The sequence below is a fragment of the Neofelis nebulosa genome, chromosome 12, assembly GCF_028018385.1.
Source record: "Neofelis nebulosa isolate mNeoNeb1 chromosome 12, mNeoNeb1.pri, whole genome shotgun sequence".
Taxonomy (NCBI): Eukaryota; Metazoa; Chordata; class Mammalia; order Carnivora; family Felidae; genus Neofelis; species Neofelis nebulosa.
Genome location: NC_080793.1, coordinates 4,612,852 through 4,618,851, shown reverse-complemented (window position 1 = coordinate 4,618,851; position 6,000 = coordinate 4,612,852).

Below are 6,000 nucleotides of genomic sequence, written 5' to 3'. Positions count from 1 at the left end.
ACACATCCCCCAAATGTCCGCCACCCTCCAATGCCACCTGCCCTAGAAATGGTAGAAATTTAAATTGATTGAAGTGAAAACATCAAGGCTTTGAAATGCTTGTAAGAATTACAAGAAGGCTTGAAGTTGCTAAGTAGCAACTTCAAGAAACTTGACCTTGTGAATGAGCTAAGGGAGCTTCCCGTCTTAGCAGTGAGGAAGTGCCCTTGCAAACAATGGCCCCTGGACCTGAGGCTTAGCAAGTTCACGGGAGCTCACCTCTGCATCCATCAATCCATTCATTCACCAAATATTTATCAACTAGCTAAACTGGGGGGGGCGGGGGGGGGGGGGAGGGGGCAGTGATGAAAATGTCATTGCCCACAATTCCAAATTCCATGTGCTCTCGTAGATAAAGTATCTTTATATTTGTTTCAATGGTCTGTCTTTGCACGAAGTGCTACACTGTAGATTCATGGTAACTCTTGAAACTTGCCTGCAAATATTCCCACCTTGTCTTATCCCAAGACTATATTGGCTACCTTTTGTTTTTCCATAGGAGTTTTAGAATTAGTTTATTAATGTCGTAACAAATTCTATTGCTATTTTTACTTTATTGTATAGAGTCTACAGATCAATTTGGGGAGAATTAGCTTCTTTACAATTGAGTCTTCTGATCCATAAATATACTATATCTTCCTTTTTGTTTTGTTTTGTTTTGTTTTTTAGTTTGAGACAGAGAGAGAGAGAGAGAGAGAGAGAGAGAGAGAGCGCAAGCGGGAGAGCGGGAGAGAGAGGGGGACAGGGGATCCAAAGCGGGCTCTGTGCTGATAGCAGAGAGCCTGATGCAGGGCTCAAACTCATGAACCGTGAGATCATGACCTTGAGGCGAAGTTGGACGCTCAGCCGCTCAGCCAACTGCTTTGGATTTTGTCTCCCTCTCTCTGTGCCCCTCCCTCGCTCTCGCTCTGTCTCCGTCTCTCTCTCAAAGATAAACGTTAAGAAGAGGAAGAGACGCCAGGAGGGCACATAGAACAAAATCCACAGAAGACACAGCGAGAAGGTGCCATCCGCCAGTCAAGGAGAGGGCTCACCAGAAACCAACCGTGCAGGCACCTTCATCTGGGAACTGCAGCCTTCCCAACCATGGGAACACGATTTTCTTCTGTTTAAGCCTATCAGGCTGCGATACTCTGTTCAGGAAATCCTGGCCCACTGATGTAACGGCTGAGAATTATCTGCTATAAAACATGTAACACAATATCTTCACTGAATTGTTTCCCAGACCGCAGCCCCCTTTGGCAACCAAAATGATCTCCCATAAATATAAGCTGCAGTGAAATTCACTTAATGATTAGTTTCTATCAATCTTTTTCCTTTTTCTGTTTCTCCTGCCCCCTCTTACAGTGGCACCGTTAACGTCGGAAGCATTAAGTACCTGGGATTTATGCCTTACGTGAAGACGTGATTTCAGTAATTTCAAATGAGGCACGGCTCCTTCGTGTAAGAAAGGTGCTGTGTGGTCACGAGTACTTCCAGAAGTAACTAGATTCCACTAGCCTGGCATTTCATGCCTCGGCAATTACAGGAGCGTGCTTTTGACACGTGGCAATTTTAGTTAGGCAAGTGTGAACTGAGAGAAGATGCAAAGAGCCAGGCTTCTGTTTAAAGCATACAGTGCTGCGAAACTCAAGAGAACGACCTAATGTTTTCGGTTAGCATAACCAGCCCACAGGACAGCTTGCTAAATCACAAAGACTTTTGGGAGCACAATTCCAAAGGGAATACCTTTCCCAGGTCACAGCATTTCACTAAACCGATAGAGTCGTCTCTGATACGAGAAAAGCGTACCTTTGTTGGAGTCACGTGCTATGCTCGTGATAATTTACACTCTGAAAGTTACGATTTAAGCACCGCATCAAAACATTTGCATTCAACGGTGGGTTTACGATATTGCAAGACAGTTCACAGAAATTCACCTGGATTCTTCAAGAACGGAATCTCCCTGCTTAAATTTCCTCGCGTGAGCTGTTGAAATTCAAGAACGTAGCGGAGCAACTGTGTGTGTACAAAATGTGGCTTTTCTTTATTCTGGGGTTGGTCCAAAACCAGGAAGAGCTCTAACACACAGAGAGCTTCAAAATTCTACCTCAAGGAGAGTCAACAGCCTTAATTTCTCTTCCAATGGTATAGTTCTTTTGCACAGAGGACATGCGCGTGTTCTAATAGATTCATTCCTAGGAAGGTAATACTTTCTAACGTTACTATTAACGGTGACTGTGGCAGGCTGAATAATGGTCCCCCCAGGGATGACCACATCCTAATCCCCGGAGTCAGTGACTGTTATTACATTACAAGACAAAAGGAACTTAAGGTCTGCAGATACAAGTAAGGCTGCTAAGCAGACCATCTTGTGGGAGACCGGACCCCGGTGCCAGGCTGAGACCGGGTCGAGCTATGGCTCCCTGTTGACTCAGCCAACCCGGTGGTTCCCCCTCCCATTCCCCCACTTGCAAAGGCATACGAAAGCCTTGTCGAGGCTGAGAAAGCTAATTCCTGAAGCCTGTGGTCTGTGGGTGTTGGCAGTAATGTTACCCCCCTTTTCTACCCCGGGTCAAATAGAAACAAACATGGGAACTGTGTTTTGCTAGCAATCTTATCAACAAGGTCTTGCTGTGACCCGTTTAGAAAATTCACAAGGTACACAGAACTAAATGTTTTGGCTGGCAGCGATCACGTGAAACCTGTTTATTCTTAGAATGGCCTGACCCATAAGAGTCTTGATATAAAAGATTGTGTACAGCAACAATAAAGCCGTCACCCGGGCCATCAGCCCAGGGGACCCTCCTGTTCCCAAACTGGCTTCTCTTTTCTTTCTTACATTCCCCTACCCTCAGGACCCTGATCTCGGTGTTTGTTGCGCCGGTCGCGACACCATCTTAAAGAAGAGAAATCATCCAGTAGGCCCAATCTAGTTAGGGGTTTATAAGCTAAGGACTGAGGCAGAAGCGGGGGTGGGGGGGGTGGGGGGGAGCGGGTGTCAAAGGGATACTACGTGAGCATTCGGCCTCTTTGCTGGCTCAGAGGACAGAGGAAGGGAATCCCAAGCTGAGGCACGCAGTAGCCTCTAGGAGCTGGGAATCACACTGCGTTTACATCCAGCAAGAAACCAGTTCTGTAACCACAAGGACCTGAATTGTTCCAAAAAAGCCAAACGAGCAGGAAGCCGATTCTCCTAGAGCCTCTAGAAAGGAGTGTAGCCGTGAGGACATGTTGATCTTAGCACTGAGACTCACACCTTTGCAGACACTGTGACTCAACTTGACCATTACCCACGGTGTGGTGGGAAACCGCGACGAGGCTTTTAGACGGGGGGGGGGGGGGGGGGGGTGGGGTGACAGGACCAATTTGCAGCTGTGGGAGGAGGCTGGAGAGGGGCCCAGAGTGGAAGAAGGGAGAGAAGTGTAGTTCGGAGAGGATAATGTCTGAGACGGTGGTCGATGGTGGTGGGGGTGGAGAGATTCCAGACTGACTGGAGGCAGAATTGATGGCGTTTGCTAATGGACTGGATGTAGGTATGGCAGCAGCAAGGGTGGATGGTTCCTAGGTTTCCGATTTGAACTCCGTGAACAGCGATACCACTGGCAGAAATGAGTCAGCCTGGGGCCGGTGACACACTTTGAGGTGAGTGTGGGCGACTGGAAAATTGTAACATGCCAAGCTTGAGATAGGAGACACCTGAAGGGAGACCACAAGCAGGCAGATACGTTTTTTTCTCTTTTTTAAAAACCTTTATTTATTAAGTAATCTCTACCCCCAACACGGGGCTCAAACTCACGACCCCGAGATCAAGAGTCGCACGCTCTGCCCACCCAGCCAGCTAGGCGACCCAGGCAGATGTGTTTCTTAGCCTGGAGTTCGGGGGAGAATCTGACCCGTAACCACATGGCTGGGGGCCATAAGCATGTAGATGTTATTTCAAGGCACTGAGAACCTGAAGAGAGCCCACAACAGCCCGAGGAACCCGAACTTTAGAGGTTGGGTGCAGTGGGAGGAACACGGCAGAAAGTCCTGATTCCAAACTTGTATAAATACACGCCTGTTACATACATATTTAAAGATGGGCAGTGTGGGCGCGTATCTATGGGGATGACAGTCCAGAGCTCCAGAATTCAGGAGCGGGCTGAGCAAATGAACACAATTTCCGAGACAGGGTAAGGGACAGGCCGCAGGCCTCAGGTGCAGGGCGCAGCTTCCGGCAGGAGGAATTCGGTGCAGACAGAGGTAGGTTTGCCTGGTTGGTGCAGGGAAGCTGATGTCTGCCGCCTTCCATTTGCTCAGTGAATCATGAAAAGGCCAGAAGAGGGGCGTGGGAGGGTTGAAGGTGTAACAGCTGACGTGGGGAAGGCACAGCAAACGTAACAGAGACTCAAAGTCGGATCCTCTGGTGATGCTGTGTCTGTTTGAGGTTGACAGCCATTAAAGTGAAACCAACCAGCCCGACCGTGTGGTTTTCTTCTGGAAATATTCGGCTCTCAGGTGCAGGGAGGGCAGATGGGAGGGCTCGCCGAGGTCCTGGACAGGGAAGGGCCCCCGAGGGAGAGGACGGAGAGTGAAGGGGCAGTAGAAACGGACCCTGGGACCGCTGGCGCGCGCTGGGAGCCAACCGATGGGCTGGCGTCTTGCTGGGTGAGCTGGGAGTCAGGACCGCGGCGTGTATTTCAGGAAATGGCCTGGAACTGGTGCTCGGCAAGCGCTAGGTTGTGCGGCCGGCGAGAACCCAGGCCTGGGCCTGCACCCTTAGCTCCTAGCGGGGCCTCGCCGGCTGAGAGTAACTGAAAGCAGCGTGGAGGGGAATCCAGGCCTGGGTGTGTCTAGGACGTTCACCTTCCACTCCTCTGCTGGGGAATGGCGTCTACACATGAAGACAAACCGCCGAAAAGCGTGCCTACCGAGAAGCGGGGTGCCCAGAACTGGGACAGGCGCTCCAATACCGCACAGGCCAGAGTGTTCCAAACAACTGTATTTGTTCCCTGCTCTGGTCTCCCGTGGGACAGGGGCGGGGTCTTCTCCCCCCTCTCCGGGTCCACTCTTCCTCCTCTGCGTCCTCCCAAGTACAGACCCGACACGCAGCTTCCCCTTTGGCTCTTTTCTGCCTCTAAACTGGGGCTGTTTCCAGGCTCTGGGCCTCACCCCCGCGGGGGCTGCCCGCCGGGCATCTCTCTTCCGCCCGCTGTCTTCGTGCCATCCGCCAGGGGCCTCCGCAGAGCGGGCACACCCCGAATCACACTCACGGCTCCCCTCACGGTCTTCTCTTCTCCCGGATCTGCATTTGACACGTGTCCGGTCTACCCTGCCCTCCTCCTCCTTCCACATCCCTCCTGGACTCGCGTGTGTGAAAGCCGTGTTTGGCAAAGGTTAACGTTTGTATGGTGCATACTTTTTTTTTTGAAGGGACAGGCACGGAGGTTATCGGTGAGAAAAAGTTATAAAAATAGAACCTCTACAAAAAGTACCCAGGTCTATTGTGAAATTCATAGCACAGGCAATTAGTCACTGTCAACACCCGTTTGTGGGATGCTTCCTCAGAGTCCACTTACCTCTTCTGCTAACGGGACCCTGATTTTTCCCACTGGGGTATTTCCACTCTCGGCTGCTAGAGGCATCCTGAGCTAAATCCCAGCTCCAGGGGTGGGGTGGGTGTTCACGTTGGCTGAAGACCGTCCTATCTCCTTGACTCCAGGGACACTTCAGAGTTGGGCACAAACTTTCACTTGGGCACTAGGAACAAAGCCTAGGACTTAAAAGCAAGGGGAAGAGGCCGTTTTCCTTCCTCCAGACGGGGAGCAGGTCTGCTGACACAGGTGGGAGGTGAAGGGGCTGCTGCGTGTGGACTGAAGAGAAGTGGGCGATGGTGGGGGGAGAGCAGGGAATCCGTAAGAAACCCCATCTCTGGTGACTCCGAGTAGTTGAACCAGTCCTTACTTAAGACGAGTGGTTCCTCTGGCCTTTCCGTCTTGA